The 18,768-nt window shown below is 40.4% G+C and overlaps 1 protein-coding gene across 9 annotated transcripts in view; it reads right to left on the reverse strand.

The window, feature by feature from the left end:
• ZBTB20 (zinc finger and BTB domain containing 20) overlaps positions 1–18,768 on the reverse strand; it is a 913,066-nt gene that overhangs the window by 627,166 nt on the left and 267,132 nt on the right. The gene's annotated exons all lie outside the window — the stretch shown is intronic.

The following is an 18,768-nucleotide window of genomic DNA, read 5'->3' on the forward strand; positions in this document are numbered from 1 at the left end:
TAAAAATATTTCATAATTCTTTCTGAAAGCAAACTGAAGTGTTTAATTTATATACTTTTTTTCAGCATAGTGAATGACAGTAATATATTAAAATCAGTAGGTCTAATACTTGCTTAACAGTATATAAAGGTAATAATCAATGTTGATGATGGTTCAATAGAACACCCTTTTTACACATTTCTGATAAGTGTGTGAATTCCAAAAATGTTTCTGGAAAACTATTGGGTAATATGTATCAAGAACTTAATATTTTGTAATAATCCACAGGGTAACTGGAAGTACTATAATGTTATATAAACATATAAAATAGCAATTGCATGGTCATGATGAAATGACTTAGAAGATGAAAAAAATAGAGCACACAAAAATATTAATTATATCTGAATAATAGGGTGATGACTGATTTTAATTTTTCTTTTTATTTTCATATATAGGTAATGTCTACAAAAACATATAATAAAACCCTAATATGCAAATCAACCGAACGGCAGAATGACCGGTGGAACATCCGGTCGCTATGACGCACACTGACCACCGGGGGGCAGACGCTCAACACAAGAGCTGCCCCAAGCCTGCAGGCCCCAACCGGCTGCCGGGGCGGGGCTTGTGAGCAGGTGGTGCCAGATCGCCAACCAAGGCTGGTGCCAGCGGGAGGCCCCCAATCATTCCACCAGTTGCCCTGCAGAGGGAGGCGAATGGTGGTGGCAGTGGGGGGCAGGGCCAGTGAGTGGGTGGCACCAGGCCAGCCAAGGCAGGTGTGAGCAGGGGCCCTGATTGCCCCACTGGTAGCCCCACAGATCGGCCCTGATCACCAGCCAGACCTAGGGACCTTACCGGTGCACAAATTTCATGCACCAAGCCTCTAGTCTATATAGATAAAAGCCTAAGTGATTGAACGCCCAAATGGCCAGAAAAACAGGAACGCCTGGAACAATCGGTAGCCATGACACGCACTGACCACCAGGGGGAAGATCCTCAGTGCAGGAGCTGCTCCCTGGTGGTCAGTGCACTCCCACAGCCAACCTCCCACAGCAGGCCAACTTCCCCTGGACCCTCACTCTGGCCGGCAGGCCCTGGCTGGCAGCTGGTAGCCGGCAGCCAGCAGGAAGAAAGGCCCCAGCTGGCAGCCGGAAGGAAGGCCCCGGCCAGCGGCTGGAAGGCCCTGATCAGGCCTGATCACTGCCCAGACCTAGGGACCCTACCCATGCATGAACTTCGTGCACTGGGCCTCTAGTCCTATATAATAAAAGCCTAATATGTTAAGTGTCCGGTCATCCATTCAACCAATCAAAGCATACTATGCTAATGATATGCTAGGGCCGTTCAACTGCTCGCTATGAAGTGCATTAACCACCAGGGGGCAGAGAGTCAACAGGCCGACCAGTTTCTATGACGTGCACTGACCGCCAGGGGGCAGATGCTCTGACTAGTATGTTAGCTTGCTGCTGGGGTCCAGCTGATCAGGATTGAGTGAGATGGGTCAGACACTCCATGGAGCCCTCCTGCAGTCCCTCCCCAGCTGGCCAACCTCCCACGTCCCTCCCCGGCCCCGATTGTGCACCAGTGGGGTCCCCCAACCTGGCCTGCACCCTCTCGCAATCCAGGATCCCTTGGGGGATGTTGAAGAGCCAGTTTTGGCCCGATCCTGGAGGCCAGGCCAAGGGACCCCACTGGTGTACAAATTTGTGCACCGGGCCTCTAGTTATTTTATAGTAGGGAAAATAATTAGTTGGCAGATAGCAGTAAAAGAAAAGTTATAGAGTGCCATATGGAAATCACAAATCTAACCTTCCTCAGGGAAGTCAATTACTTGAGTTGTACATACTAGTAAAATCCACCATGTATACCCCACAGTGAGAAACTCATCCTCCTGTTTCCACACAGGGGTGCAGCCACAGTCTCTTTCACCCCACTGCTTTAGAACCTACTCCAGTAATTCAATAGCACATTTTAATCATTTTAGTAAAGCGTCTTTAATTATGCAGAGTGAAATGATGACAAGAACAATTTAGGATTGCAAATCTGTTCACCCTAGTACACACTAATTTATTCACTAAATAAATTATATGTAATGAGCGTCTATTACATGCAAAGTGCTGTGCTTGGCGCTATGATATGCTAAAAGATAAACTGGAATACACCTTACTTTCATAGAGCTAACAATTTAAAAGTGCTAAAAATATGTTAATATACTTTCCTATTATTTTTACTGTAAACCCAAATTGCTCTAAAAAATAGTCAAAAAAATAAAGGAAAAAAAAAAAAAACCTGGAAAAGCAAAACAAAAAATTTACATACAGCTTACATAAGATGTAAACATGCTACAGTTTAAGGCATTTGTGACAGATCTGGTATACTTTAAAGCAAGAAAACATTTATCAAATTTATTATTTTATATTATTAAGCAAAAACTGATATTTAGGTCATAGTCATTAAAAAGTTATCCTAGACAGTTTGGTTCAATGGATAGAGTGATGATCCATGAACTGACGAGTCCTGGGTTTCATTCAGGTCAAAGCACATACCTTGATTGCAGGCATGATCCTTGGCCCTGGTTGGGGTGCATGCAGGAGGCAAACAATCGATATGTTTCTGTCACATCAATGTTTCTCTCTGTCTCTCTCCCTCCCTTTCACTCTCTCTAAAAGTCAGTGGAAAAATATCCTTGCGTGACGATTTAAAAAAAAAAGTTATGAGTACATGGGTGTGTATCACTTATAAAATGCTCTAGTACATTACTTTAAATTGCAATTTTTTTCCTTATGTAATTTACTTTTGGGTAATAGAGAATTATGTACTAGGAGATCAGGTATGAAGGGATATTGATTCAATCTCTAATGCCAGATTTGTAAAATTATCACAGATTATCTAAGGCCACATAAACATATGCACAATTATTAACAAGCTAGTTATTTATTGGCAACCAAAGTAAATAAGTAGGTTACTTGCTAACCTTGCCAAAGACACTGTTATAACCCCACCACCAGGGAAAGAAAGGGATGATAGAAATGTAGACAAGTGCTGAGAGAATCACTAACAACTAAAGGTAGGTAATGGTGGTGGTAAGGGTACCATTTCAGTTGTGCAGATAAAGTGATGCAGCATAGAGTTTCTCTCAACAGCTCAATTTCCTTGTGGCCTGGAACCATAATTGTCATTTGCCCCTTCTGAAGCTAGTGCCACATGATGGTTCTGAGGTTCAGCCAGTGGGTCAGCCTGTGTGGAGTGAAACCAAGCACTGAGAGAGGCTGTTCATGGGATCAATGATCCGTAGATCTGGGCCTCACAGAGTTCTGGACAGCAACAGTTCTGTGAGGTAGGATGGAGGTTAAGTGATTAGCTTATGCTGTCAGACAAACCTGGGATCAAATTCCACTCCCCCCACCCCACCCTGTTTCTTCAATTGTGTGATCTTTTTTTTTTTTAATATATTTTATTGATTTTTTTCACAGAGAGGAAGGGAGAGGGATAGAGAGTCAGAAACATCGATGGGAGAGAAACATCGATCAGCTGCCTCCTGCACACCCTCCCACTGGGGATGTGCCCGCAACCAAGGTACGGCATGCCCTTGACCGGAATCAAACCTGGGACCCTAAAGTCCGCAGGCCGACGCTCTATCCACTGAGCCAAACCGGTTAGGGCCAATTGTGTGATCTTGAGCAAGTTACATTTTCTCTGTCTGTGAAATGACAATCATGTTATCTACCCTATAGGATTGTTTGTGTGTATTACGTTACAGTCATTTAAAAGATCTAGCGCAGTGCCTGCTCTAAAGCAAGCATTGCTAAACAGAAGCTACTAGTACTGTCCTCCTTAGTTGTATGAGAAAAGGAGGGAATGTCTGTCCCTTTAAGTCAGTGGTTCTCAACCTTTCTAATGCCACGACCCTTTAATACAGTTCCTCATGTTGTGGTGACCCCCAACCATAAAATTATTTTCGTTGCTACTTCATAACTGTAATTTTGCTACTGTTATGAATCATAATGTAAATATCTGTGTTTTCCGATGGTCTTAGGCGACCCTGCTAGCGGTTCTCAACCTGTGGGTCACGACCCACAGGCTGAGAACGGCTGCTGTAGAGCCTAAGACCATCAGAAAACATAGATATTTATATTACGATTCATTAACAGTAGCAAAATTACAGTTATGAAGTAGCAACGAAAATAATTTTATGGTTGGGGGTCACCACAACATGAGGAACTGTATTAAAGGGTCGCGGCATTAGAAAGGTTGAGAACCACTGCTTTAAGGTAAGGGGCTAAGCTAAGCAGGCAGTAGAGAGATAGAAAAAATGGCTTTCTTGAAATATCACTCTGTATTCCACAACTCATCCAAGAGCCAATCATATGCTGGATGTTTACAGAACATTTCTGAATCAGGAAACTATACCCATATTGATAGCCACAATAAGCAATTCTAAACAGCCTTTTTAAACACCATCCCTGTTACTAAAAAGGAAGGTAGTAGGATCTAAGTAGTAACATGTGCAGCAATTCTGCCCATTTATCTGGGTGAAAAATGAAGGATCAATTTCCATATTTAACTGAAACAACAGGATTTGAAAAAGAAGGACAAAATAAATGTAATTATTCAACTGGAATCAAGCCGAGGTGTTGTGGGTTCCTTAACAATCACTTGTGGGCAGAATGCATACTGCTCTTCTCATTCTCATTTCTGCTGTGATTTGGAGGACAGCACAGATCCAGAACTGTTAAATGGTGTCTTCAGAATCCCATACAGTTTATCTAATCTCTAGAATTGTTTGGGTCACATGAGGGTGAAGTTACTATCAGCACCAACCCAAATGGAGGTACACTGTAGAGGATTTTTTTAAAGTTCTTTTCACTTCTAGGTTGGCACAGCTGTGTTCCCCAGTGGGAACTGAATAGGTCCAACACTATTGTGAAGTGTAGGAAATATATCTGTCCTCCACACTGGTGGGCCTGGCTAGAGGTGAAAGAAGGTATTCTTAATGGTGCCTCTGGAGCCATTAATAAATCTCATAGCTAATTCACTTAGGACACTGAAAAGGGCCTTGGCTGGGTCTGCAAGGCCAGCGGCTCCATTAATAGGCTCTAAACCTAAATTTAGACTAAAAAACAGTTCCCTTATGACTGAATAAGCATCCTCACAGACATTTTAAGTGCTTTACATTTAAAATTTGATCTATTTTGAGAAAAGACTCTATGTAATCCCAAATACTTTAATTTTATTTAATATGTACTTACTTCTTTTAGACCCACTACTGAGCTGGGTGCTCTATTGTTATTATATTGTAATTATAAAAAGTAGACTTTAATGATCAATAAATCCAATTAATGTTTAAAAATTGAGGTTCCCTAACTTCTATGGTTTATCTGAACAGAAAGACTATAAAGAGTAAGAGGAATTGTAATTTTAAAAGCAAATTTAAAAATTTATTAATATACTTAATTTTATAAATTATTGAGAATTAGACCTTTATGCTTAAAAAATCTATCTTTCTATCAGACAAAGGGAGCATGAGAAGCAACAGTTATCTATTTATCAACTCTGTGAGTTGGAAACAGATAAAGAAAGTGCAATAAGGAAGTAAGAAGGAAATTATCCCAAAACACCCCTTAACCCAAGAGCATAGTTTGATCTGTCTAGATCTTAAGTCAGACCAGCTATAATAAAACTACAAAATATATGAAAAACTAAGTTTATAAAAAATGCTGTATTTGAGTTTTCTAGCATTAATGGCTACTCCCTAAAATGAAACAAATTTACTATCAAATTTTATGTGTAAACATGATGAATTTAAACTCTCAGGTAGAAACCTGAACTACAAAACACTAATTGTTAATAACTCTATTTATCCTATAATCCACACTTCACACTGTATTAAGAAGAAAATAGTGCGTGTGTTTATAAGTTAGGTGATTTTTTTTAAATTTCTTATATGAAAATTGAAGAGCTAGTCAAGAAAATGAACAAAACTAGAATGTAGATAAACATTAAGAATTATATTTTCAAAATGCTCTCAACTATAGAAAGGAATTATTTGCTCTTGGGGAATGTGAAAATTCTACTGACCTGCTTGTACACATACATTTCTGGGGTCTTAGATAGGCATGATCTCCTCCAGAATCTGATGTTCTGGGCTTCATCTTGTCCTAATTATCATCACACTACATTGTACCTGAACTTCACCAAAGACTGTAAACTTGGGCGCAGTGGTTCTGTCTTATTCACTATTACAACTCTAGTCCTTACCACAGGACCTAATAAACAGTAGGTGGCTTAAATATTGGTTAAAGGAATTTTGAGTAAATTGTGTTACCATCTATTTCTGATGTTTAAGAAAATTCACACTACATAAAAATTAGGGAATGACATTCTTTTTTAAAAAAATGTATTTTTATTGATTTCAGAGAGGAAGGGAGAGGGACAGATAGAAACATCAATGATGAGAGAAACACACTGATCGGCTGCCTCCTGCACACCCCCTAAGGATCGAGCCCACAACCCCAGGCCTGTGCTCTGACAGGGAAACAAACCATGACCACCTGGTTCAGAGGCTGACGCTTGGCCAGAGCCACTCTGGCCAAGTGGAAATGACATTCTTAAACAAATTGTTTTGCAGCCTTTGAAAGAGTAATCTTCCAACCTCTTTCACTTTTCCCTCCTTCTTTTCCTCTTAATCATTATAAAACTAAATGATGAGAATCTGAGTATCCAATGTTTACAACGGGTTAGGAAGCCTGGTTGGTTTGGCCCCACAGTGGGCAGAGATGAGCCATCCAAATCCCACTTGTTAACAGACACCTGGTGTGACAGAAGTTGAGACTCAGTTCTCTGAGTTCTGCAGCTCCTACACTATCGTTTGTTTCTTCTACTCTCCCTAAGAGGTCACAACTGGCTACTTTTCCTGAAACAGAACCTCCATTATTTTATTCTTGATGGCATTTATGAGACTTTGAATAATTCATGTGGTTATTGGGGTATGTGTTTATTATCTCTCTCCCCCATGAGGTTGTACACCTAATGAGGTCACATCATTTTGCTTGGCACTCGATAACCAGGGTCTAGTTTAGTGCCAGGCACACAATAAACACACCATAAGTATTTATCAGATGTATAAATATGAGGTATGGAGCAGCAGCTTTCAATCAAGAAACTAAAAATAAGTAGTTAACAGCTACACCTAGCCTTGTTTTCTCTACATTCCAACCCTATCTACCACATGGAAGCCTTGATACTATTGGTACTCATCTATTGTAAATTCCATTCAATCAGTAGCAAGTCAGGAACACTTCAAAGCAATTCTAGGTCGGCTGGAGGTAGAATGTGTAGAAGAAGCAATGGAATTGTAATGAGGACAGCTACCACTTCCAATTAAAAGTTTAGGATCGGAATTCCAGCTTATAAGCATGTATCCTAGAGGAAACTTACTTAAACTCCCTAATACTCAGTTTAGAAAATGTGAAAATTTTATCTAACACCATAGTGTTGAACAGTGATTGAATGAGGGTGTATATCTGAAAGCAGCTGGTATTTAGGAGAAGGGCTCACTACAAATTAGTTCCTTTACCTTGGCCAGCCAGTGTCTGTAGAAAGAGAGATATGATTTGACTAAAAGCCCAGGAGCAGGCATTTTAGATAGAGAAAATGGAAGAAACAGGGCTCAAAGATAGAAATACCTGAAGAGGTATTAAAGACGATACTTTTAAAAAAAAAAGTGTAAGTCAGAGTGGTAGAAAGAAAACAGCAGTTAGAAATGGAAAGATATTTTAACATGGTAGAAAAATGACCAAGAAATCTATTATCTCTGCCTTTAAGTAACACAAACTTCCCCTCCTATATATAAAACTAGAGGCCCGGTACACGAAATTCATGGAGGGGGCGGTTCCCTCAGGGGATGTCCGACTGCTGGTTTAAGCCCAATCCCGCAACCTGCAGTGGGACATCCCTCTCGCAATCCAGGACCGCCATTGGCTCCTAACCGCTCGCCTGCCTGCCTGATCACCCCTAACCACTATGCCTGCTGGCCTGATCGCCCCTAACTGCTCCCCTGCCCTAAACACCTCTGCCTCAGCCACTGCACCTGGGACCCGAGCTTCCCTCCCTCTGGCCGGCTGCAGGTATCAGGGACCCGGGCTTCCCTCTCTCTGGCCGGCCACAGGCACCTGGGACCCCCGGCAGCTCCAGGACCTCAGAGGCTCTGCCTGGACTGGCCACAGGCACCCGGGACCCCCGGCGGCTCAGCCTGGGCCGGCCGCAGGCAGCTGGGCTGGCTGCAGCTGCAGGCACCTGGGACTGCAGGCAGCTTTGCCCGGACTGGGCTTTGTCAGGAAGGATGTTCGGAAGACATCTGGTCTAATTAGCATATTACCATTTTATTAGTATAGGTAATTGCTAGTATTATACTTAGAAGAAAAACAAACTGAAATGTACATTAAACACATATTATAGATTTAACATTCTTCACATGATTTACCATGCTGGAAACTCAGCCTGTGTAAATATAGCCATGAACTTTATTATTTACTATGATAAAGTAACAGCATATCCTCCTCTATGTACTCCCTGCAGAGTTATAAAAGACAAATGTGTACTTGCTCTTTCGGCACAATTATGAGGCAGCAGAATGTAGAGTTAGGCCCTTTCTTTGCATTTTGTGCTTATCAGAAAGTGGCTACCATGGGAAGGGAAGCTTGGTATCATGAAAACTTTATTGGAATTCTTTTTTTCACACATAATTGCCTTTATTTTCTCACTACTTTAAAGCTTGTGTCAGTTCCCTCAATAAAACTATTTTCTGTCTAAGTCATTATCTTTTTAGTGTATGTAAATTGGAGTGTGTGTGTGACCTTACCTTTGTTCTCAGATAAAGAAACAGGATAAGAAGTGTTAGATGCATTGCACAACAAAAATAACTACTATGCCTACATATTTTTCTTCATGAGTTGCCCACCTAGTACCAATAAGCTCATCAAAAATTCATTTGACTTCGCAGTGATAAACTGTTGTTTTAATAGTCTGTGTTCTCTACAACCCCGTCATCTTCATGAGGGCTGGAATCTACCAATCTTTCTTTCTTTTATATCATTATCACCTAATTCAGAAATAGGCACATGATACAGCTGTTAGATATTTCATTTATTTATTAAACCAATACATATTGATTACTACTACATGCCAGACACTGTGCTAGATGGTGAAAATATAGGAGTAAACAAAATGAACAAAAATTTTTGATCCCACAGAGATTATATTTTTGTGTGGGCAATTGATAAAGCAAGACAAACAGATTAAATATACAATATAATAAGGCAATGGTCTATGCTAAGGAATTAAAATGAATCAAGGAACAGAGAAATAAATGCTAGAATGGGAGAGTTGGGGGTGAAATTTTAGGTAGGGGGCCAGTGATGATATCACTGAAAGATCACATTCAAGTAAAGCCCTAAGATAAATGAGGGAATGAGATAGAAAGATATCCTTGGAGAAAGAGCATTCAAGCCAAAAGAAAGGGAAGTGTAAAGGGCACCTCACAGGAGTATTTTCTTCTGTTTTCTATTAAAATGTCAGGTTAAATCTTCACAGAAATTCTCCTGTTAAGACATAGAGGTGCTGGCGAGTCTCCAGACCTCCTCCCTCCGCGGTTCCCGAGTTTCGGCCCTACAGTCCAGACTTCCCCGTGGTTTCTGGCACTGTCCTATAAGTGCCTTACTGTTCTACTTAAAAAACTTCCCTGCAGAAAGGAAGAGTGGAGCTTATCGGGAGCCTGAAAATCTACAACTGCGGCGCCCACAGAACAGCTGCGAGCCCCAGAACACCGGTCCCCAATTGGAGCAAACACATGGATTCAGAGGAGCTCTACACTCCACCACGGAAAGGAGAGACAGAACTACATAACCAGACATCCAGAGAAGAGAGACCATGGGGAGACAAAGAAACAGCCCGCATAAGAAAGAAAAGCAGGCATCACCAAAAAAGGAAGTAAACGAAATAAAGGCAAGCAACCTTCCAGAGAAAGAACTCAGAGAAATGGTCACAAGGTGGCTGAAAAGAATGGAAGAAAAATTTGACAATATGAGCAAGAACCAAGAGGAAATGAAGAAGAACCAAGAAGAAATAAAAAATGACATCGCTGCTGTAAAGAACTCAATAGAAAGCATCAAGAGTAGACTAGAAGAAGCAGAGGACCGCATCAGTAAGCTAGAAGACAAGATGGGAAAAAATACCCAAGTAGAGCAGCTTCTGGAAAAAAAAAATTAAAAAGCAAGAGGAGAGCCTAAGGGAACTTTGGGACAACATGAAACAAAACAACATCCTCATAATAGGGGTTCCAGAAGGAAAGGAAACTGAGCAAGGAATAGAAAACCTGTTTGAAGAAATAATGACAGAAAACTTCCCTGATATAGGGAAGAAAAAACCCACACAAATCCAAGAAGTGCACAGAGTCCCAAGCAAAATGAACCCCAAAAGACCGATGCAAAGGCACATTATAATTAAATTGGCAAACACCAATGACAAAATAAGAATCTTTTTTTAAAATGTATTTTATTGATTTTTTACAGAGGAAGAAAGAGGGATAGAAAGCTAGAAACATCGATAACAGAGAAACATCGATCAGCAGTCTCCTGCACACCTCCCACTGGGGACTGGCCCGCAACCAAGGTACATGCCCCTGACCGGAATCGAACCTGGGACCCCCCAGGCCACAGGCTGACGCTCTATCCACTGAGCCAAACCGGCTTCGGAAAAAATAAGAATCTTAAAAGCGGCAAGAGAGAGACAGAAAGTTACATACAAAGGAACCCCCATCAGACTAGCAACTGATTTCTCAACAGAAACTCATCAGGCCAGAAGGGAATGGAATGAAATATACAAAGTCATGCAAAGGAAGGGTCTGAATCCAAGAATACTGTACCCAGCAAGGCTATCAATCAAAATTGAAGGTGAAATCAGGAGCTTCACAGACAAAAAAGGACTAAGGGAATTTATTACCACCAAAACAGCAATGCAAGAAATGCTAAAGGGTTTGCTGTAAAAAAAAGAAATAGGAAGCGAAGAAGGAACACAGGGGTAAAGAATAAAAATGGTGACAAGTAAGTACCTATCAATAATAACTTTAAATGTAAATGGATTAAATGCCCCAATCAAAAGACATAGGGTAACGGATTGGATAAGAAAACAAGACCCATATATCTGCTGTCTACAAGAAACCCACCTCAGAAAAAAAGACACACACAGACTGAGGGTGAAGGGATGAAAAAAGATCTTCCAGGCGAATGGAAATGAAAAAAAAAGCTGGGGTAGCAATACTTGTATCTGAAAAATTGGATCTCAAAGTGAAGGACATAACAAGAGATAAGAAGGCCACTTCATAATACTAAAGGGAGCAATCCAACAAGAAGAAATAACTCTGGTAAACATATATGCACCCAATACAGGAGCACCCAAATACATAAAAAATCTCCTGGAGGATATCAAGGGAGAGATTGACAGCAATACAATCATAGTAGGAGACTTTAATACCCCACTATCACCATTGGACAAATCCTCTAAACAAAAAATCAGGAAAGAAACATCAATCGTAAATGACTCACTAGACCAGATGGAATTAATTGACATCTTCAGAACATTTCACCCCAAAGCAACAGAATATACATTCTTCTCAAGTGCACATGGGTCATTTTCAAAGATAGACCATGTGTTGGGACATAGGCAAAGTCTCTTCAAATTCAAAAAGATAGAAATCATATCAAGCATCTTCTCAGATCACAGTAGCATAAAACTGGAAATCAACTACAATAAAAACAATCCAAAGAAATCAAACACATGGAGACTAAACAGCATGCTATTAAACAATGACTGGGTTACCAGAGAGATCAAGGAAGAAATAAAAAACATCATGGCAACAAATGATAATGAAAACACTACAATCCAAAATCTATAGGACACAGTGAAAGCAGTCTTGAGAGGGAAGTTCATAGCTCTACAAGCCTACTGCAAAAAACAAGAAACAATGGTAATAAATTACCTAACCCTACAACTCAAAGAGTTAGAAAAAGAGCAACAAGAAAAGCCCAGTGTAAGCTGAAGGAAGGAAATAATAAAGATCAGAGCGGAGAAAAACGACATTGAAACCAAGAAAAAAAAAACAAAAGATCAACAAAACCAAGAGCTGGTTCTTTGAAAGGATAAACAAGATTGGTGAACCTCTAGCCAGGCTCACCAAGAAGCAAAGAGAGAGGACCCAAATAAACAAAAGCATAAATGAAAGAGATGAAATAACAACAGACCCCACCGAAATACAAAGGATTGTTAAAAAAATACTACAAACAACTCTATTCCAACAAACTGGACAACCTGCAGGAAATAGACATATTCCTAGAAAAATATACCCTTCCAAAACTCAATCAGGAAGAATCTAAACAGCTCAATATGCCAGTAACTATGGAAGAAATTGAAGCAGTCATCAAAAAGCTTCCAGCAAACAAAAGCCAGAGGCCAGATGGCTTCACAGGAGAGTTTTACCAAACATTCAAGGAAGAACTAAAACCTATCCTCCTCAGACTATTCCAAAAAATTCAAGAGGAAGGAACACTTCCAAGCTCATTCTATGAAGCCAGCATCACCCTAATACCAAAACCAGATAACAACAACACAATGAAAGAGAATTACAGGCCAATATCCCTCATGAATGTAGATGACAAAATCCTCAACAAATCGGATCCAGCAGTACATCAGAAAGATCATACACCATGACCAAGTAGGATTCATCCCAGGAATGCAAGGATGGTACAATATCCACAAATCAATTAACATGATACATCACATAAACAAATTGAGAGATAAAACTCACATAGTAATATCAATTGATGCAGAAAAAGCATTTGACAAAATCCAACACCCTTTCTTGATAAAAACTCTCAACAAGGTGGGAATAGAAGGATCATACCTCAACATAATGAAAGCTATATATGATAAACCCACAGCTAACATCATACTCAATGGGCAAAAACTAAAACCATTTCCCCTAAGAACAGGAACAAGACAGGGATGCCCACTCTCACCACTCCTGTTCAACATAGTGATGGAATTACTAGCCATTGAGATCAGACAAGAAGAAGAAATAAAAGGCCTCCAAATTGGAAAAGAAGAAGTAAAGCTGTCCTTATTTGCAGATGACATGATATTGTACATAAAAAACCCAAAAGACTCCATCAAAAAACTAATAGACTTAATAAATGAATTCGGCAATGTAGCAAAATACAAAATTAACGCCAAGAAATCTATGGCATTTCTATACACCAATAGTGAATGTATAAAAAGAGAGACTAAAAAAGCAATCCCATTTACCATCGCACCAAAAAAATTAAGATACCTTGGAATAAACTTAACTAAGGAGGTAAAAGACACCTGTACGTGGAAAACTACATGACACTGAAAAAAGAGATAGAGGAAGACATAAACAGATGGAAGAACATACCATGTTCATGGATTGGTAGAATCAACATCATCAAAATGTCCATACTACCCAAAGTAGGGGGGATCTCAATACCAGATTTCAAGCTGTATTACAAAGCCACTGTCCTCAAAACATCCTGGTACTGGCACAAGAACAGACATATAGACCAATGGAATAGAATAGAGAATCCAGATATTGACCCAAACCACTATGCACAATTAATATTTGACAAAGGAGGCATGAACATACAATGGAGTCAAGACAGTCTCTTCAATAAATGGTGTTGGGAAAATTGGACAGATACATGCAAAAAAATGAAACTAGACCACCAAGTTACACCATACACAAAAATAAACTCAAAATGGATACAGGACTTAAACATAAGATGGGAAACAATAAAAATCCTAGAGGAATCCACAGGCAGAAAAATCTCAGACATATTCCGAAAGAACTTCTTCACTGATACTGCCCCTGGGGCAATGGAAGCCAAAGAGAAAATAAATAAATGGTACCACATCAAAATAAAAAGCTTTTGCACAGCAAAAGAAACTATCAACAGAACAACAAGAAACCCCACTGTATGGGAGAACATATTTGCAAATGTTATCACTGATAAAGGTTTAATCTCCAACATCTACAGGCAGCTTATACAACTTAATAAAAGGAAGATAAATGATCCAATTAAAAAATGGGCAACGGACCTAAATAGAATATTTTTGAAAGAAGACAGAAGGAAGGCCAAGAGACACATGAAAACATGCTCAAAGTCACTAATTATCCGAGAGATGCAAATCAAAACGACAATGCGATACCATCTCACTCCTGTCAGAATGGCTATCATCAACAAATCAACAAACGACAAGTGTTGGCAAGGATGCGGAGAAAAAGGAACCCTCGTGCACTGCTGGTGGGAATGCAGACTGGTGCAGCCACTGTGGAGAACAGTATGGAGTTTCCTCAAAAAACTGAAAATGGAGCTCCCATTTGACTCAGTAATCCCACTCCTAGGAATATATCCTAAGAAACTAGAAACACAAATCAGAAAGGATATTTGCACCCCTACGTTTATAGCAGCACAATTTACAATAGCTAAGATTTGGAAACAGCCTAGGTGCCCGTCAGCAGATGACTGGATCAGAAAACTATGGCACATCTACACAATGGAATACTATGCTGCCATAAAAAAGGAATTATTACCATTTGTAGGCACCTGGATGGAATTAGGGAACATTATGCTAAGTGAAATAAGCCAGTCAATGAAAGAAAAATACCACATGATCTCACTCATTTGTTGATAATAAAAAACATTATAAACTGATGAACCAAAAGATAGATACAGAGGCAGTAAAGCATCAAACAGACTGTCAAATTACAGCAGGAAGGTTAGGGAGAGGTAGAGGAAATAAGAGATTAACCGAAGGACTTGTATGCATGCATATAAGAGTAACCAACAGATGCAAAACATTGTGGGGGGGGTGAGGGCATGTATGGGAGTGGGGGGGGGGCAATGGTAAGATATATACACATATAATACATTAATAAAAATATATATAAAGGAAAAAAAAGACATAGAGGTGCTATATTTAAAAGAGTAAACACACAAACTGGGAGAGAGTTTGGCAAAAGTAGATTTACAGGTGTGAGTAGGCAAAAGAGTTTATTCTTGTATTATTATTTGTTAGTGATTGTATTGTTTTCCATACAAACAATTGTAAACCTACTTTTGCCCCACCGTGTGTGTGTGTGTGTGTGTGTGTGTGTGTGTGTGTATCAATCATACCTTCTTTATTCATTCATCTATCTATGGACAATTATGTTGCTTCCATAGATTGGCTATCTATATACCTAAAAGCCTAAGTGACCGTCACAATCGAAACAACCAAACGGAAGACCAAACAGGCTGTGTGGGGCGACCAGGCCAGCAGGGGGTTTAGTGAGGGATGATCACATGGCTGAACAGCAGGGTGCATGGGGTGACCAGGCCCGCAGGGGGTGGTAATGAGGAGCGACCAAACGACTGAACAGCATGCTGCGTGGGGCGACCAGTCCGGCAGGGAGGGCTGTTGTGGGCGACCATGCCAGCAGGGGGAGGGCAGTTAGGGGCGACCAGGCCAGCGGCGGGGGAGCAGTTGGGGGTGATCAGCCTGGAAGGAGGGACAGTGAGGGGCAACCAGGCCAGCATGCAGAGGCGGTTAGGGGTGATCAGGCTCGCGGGGCAGACAGTTAGGGGCAATCAGGTAGGCAGGCAGGTGAGTGCTTAGGAGCCAGTAGTCCAGGATTGTGAGAGGGATGTCTGACTGCCGGTTTAGGCCACAAGGGGTCCTGGATTGGAGAGGGTGCAGGCTGGGCTGAGGGGACCCTCCCCCTCCCATGCACATATTTTGTGCACCGGGCCTCTACTCCTATATAATAACAGGCCAATATGAAAATCGACTGAATGGTGGCATGACCGGTCGCTATGATGCACACTGACCACCAGGGGGCAGATGCTCAACACAGGAGCTGCCCTCTTGTGGTCAGTGCACTACCACAGGAGGAGCGCCACTCAGCCAGAAGCCCTGAGCTGGGCTAATGGCTGGCAAGCACAGCAGCGGTGGCACTAGCCTCTCCCGCCTCCAAGGCAGTCAGACATCCCCCGAGGGTTCCAAGACTGTGAGAATGCACAGGCCGGGCTGAGCGATTCCCCAAGTGCATAAATTTCATGCACCAGGCCTCTAGATGTAAATAATGCTGCAATGAACATAGGGGTCCATATATCTTTTTGGATTAGTGTTTTTGTTTTCTTTGGATAAATATCCATAAGTGGAACTGCTGAATCATTTGGCAGTTATATTTTTAATTTTTTGAAGATTCTCCATAGTGTTTCCCATAGTGATTGCATCATTTATAATTCCACCAATAGTGTACAGTTTCACTTTTCTCCACATTCTTGCCATTACTTGTTATCTGGTGAGTTTTTATGATAGCCATTCTGACACGTGTGAGGTAATGTCTCATTGTGGTTTTGATTTACATTTCCCTGACGATTAGTGATGTTGAACATCTCTTTGTATGTTTGTTGGTCATCTGCATATACACTTTGGAGAAACGTCTATTCAGGTTCTCTGCCCATTTTTAAATTCAATTATTTGTTTTTGTTGTTAAGTTGCATGAGTTCCTTATATATTTTGAATATTAGCCCCTTATTGATGGATCACTTGCAAATATCTTCTTCCATTCAGTAGATTGTCTTTTCATTTTGTTGATGTTCATTTTCATATGTATTGTTGATGGTGCAAAACTTTTTAGTTTGATGTAGAGCAAGGGCAACAAAAGCAAAAATAAACAAATGGGACTAAATGTTGCCTTTAAATATATTAGGACTTTGTAAAGAATGTGTGTGTGCATGTGTGTGTATGTCTGTGTATGCTTATATAATTTTTAACCACTTATGTCATATTTTTATTTATAAGTAAGAGGCCCGGTGCACAAAATTCGTGCATGCGGGGGGGGGGGGGGGGGGCGGTCCTCTCAGCCCAGCCTGCACCCTCTCCAATCCGGGAACCCTCGGAGAATGTCTGACTGCTGGTTTAGGATCAGGCCTAAACCGGCAGTCAGATATCCATCTCATAATCGGCAACCACTGACTCCTAATTGCTCACCTGCCTGTCTGCCTGATCATCTCTAACTGCCCCCTCTGCTGTCCTGGTCACCCCCAACTGCACCCCCTGCTGGCCTAGTTGCCCCCAACTGCCCCCCGCCGGCCTGGTCTCCCTAACTGCCCCCTCTCCCCCCCGCTGGCCAGGTCGCCCCTCACTCCCTCCCTGCTGGCCTGATCGCCCCCAACTGCTGTGAGCCTGGACACCCTATACAGCCTGCTGTTTGGTCGTTTGGTCACCTCTCACTAATCCCCCTGCCAGCCTGGTCGCCCCACACAGGCTGCTGCTCAGTCGTTTGGTCACCCCTCACTAACCCCCCTGCCAGCCTGGTCACCCCATGCAGCCTGCTGCTCAGTCGTTTGATCGCCCCTCACTAACCCCCCTGCTGGCCTGGTCGCCCCACGCATCCTGTTGGTCAGTCATTTGGTCGCCCCTCACTAACCCCTCTGCCAGCCTGGTCGCCCCTTGCAGCCTGTCATCTGTTCGGTTGCAATGGTCGCATAGGCTTTTATATATATAAATAGTCTATTCAGATTTACCAGTTCCTTTTAATTCCATTATATTTTTCTACAAAATTGTCCATTTAATCTAAGTTTTAAAGTATCTTGAACATTTAGTTCAAATAAACAGTTCACACATTTGTTCACAGTATTCAGTAATTATTTTAAATCTCCAGATTTATTTTTTTTCTTTTTAATGGTGTTTATTTGTACCTTCTTTATGATAAAATTTCCAAGGAATTTGTCTATAATGCTTGTCTTTTTAAAGAACTAATGTTTTATTTTGTTAACTGTCTTTATTAATTTTTCATTACACATATTTCTGATATTATTTTGCTATTTTCCTGATTTTACATTTTTTTGGTTTTACATTATTGTATCCTTTCTAACTTAATAAGTTTTAGCCATTTTTAACATATAAATTTAAAGATATACATATTCCCCTATGAAGTTCTTTATCTACATCCCTTGAATTTTCATAAGTATTGTGTTCATTCTCATTGAGTTCTACATATATAACTCAGTAATAAAAAAAGAATAAAATCTTGTCATTTGCAACAACATGGATGGACCTAGAAGGTATTATGGCAAATGAAGACAGACAAAGAAAGACAAATACCATACGATTTCACTTATATGTGAAATGCAAAAAACATAAGCAAAAATAAATTTTAAAAATTGGAAACAGACTCATAGGTACAGAGGGGAAAAATGATGATTGCCAATGGGGAAGAAGGTGGGAGAGGGCAAACAGGTAAAGGGGGTCAAATAAAAAATTAAAAAAGAAACACCCTTAAAAATATTAAGGAATATCATTTCTATTCCAAGTTTAAAAAATAAATAATGGTAAAAATAAGAGTAAATATAATAAACTCTCCTGTCTTATTTTTATTCATGTCTGATGGTTGAAATAAAATTTATAACATTATTTTATGTGGTAATTACTGTAGGCAGAGGAAACACTTAACACTATTGTATTTAAAAGTAGGGAGAGGTAACCTTTCTTCACTTCATTTGAAGAGGTAAATTATCGTTACCAGTAAAAGAAAAACAAACAAAAAACATTATGCTCAATGGTGAAAGATTAAAAGTTTTCGGTCTAAAATCTGAAACAAAAAAAAACCATGTTTTTAATAAAGGTAACATTTACTAAAACTTCAGAAACCAGTTAAGGTCTATGTTATAA

The sequence above is a fragment of the Plecotus auritus genome, assembly GCF_963455305.1.
Source record: "Plecotus auritus genome assembly, chromosome: 2".
Taxonomy (NCBI): domain Eukaryota; kingdom Metazoa; phylum Chordata; class Mammalia; order Chiroptera; family Vespertilionidae; genus Plecotus; species Plecotus auritus.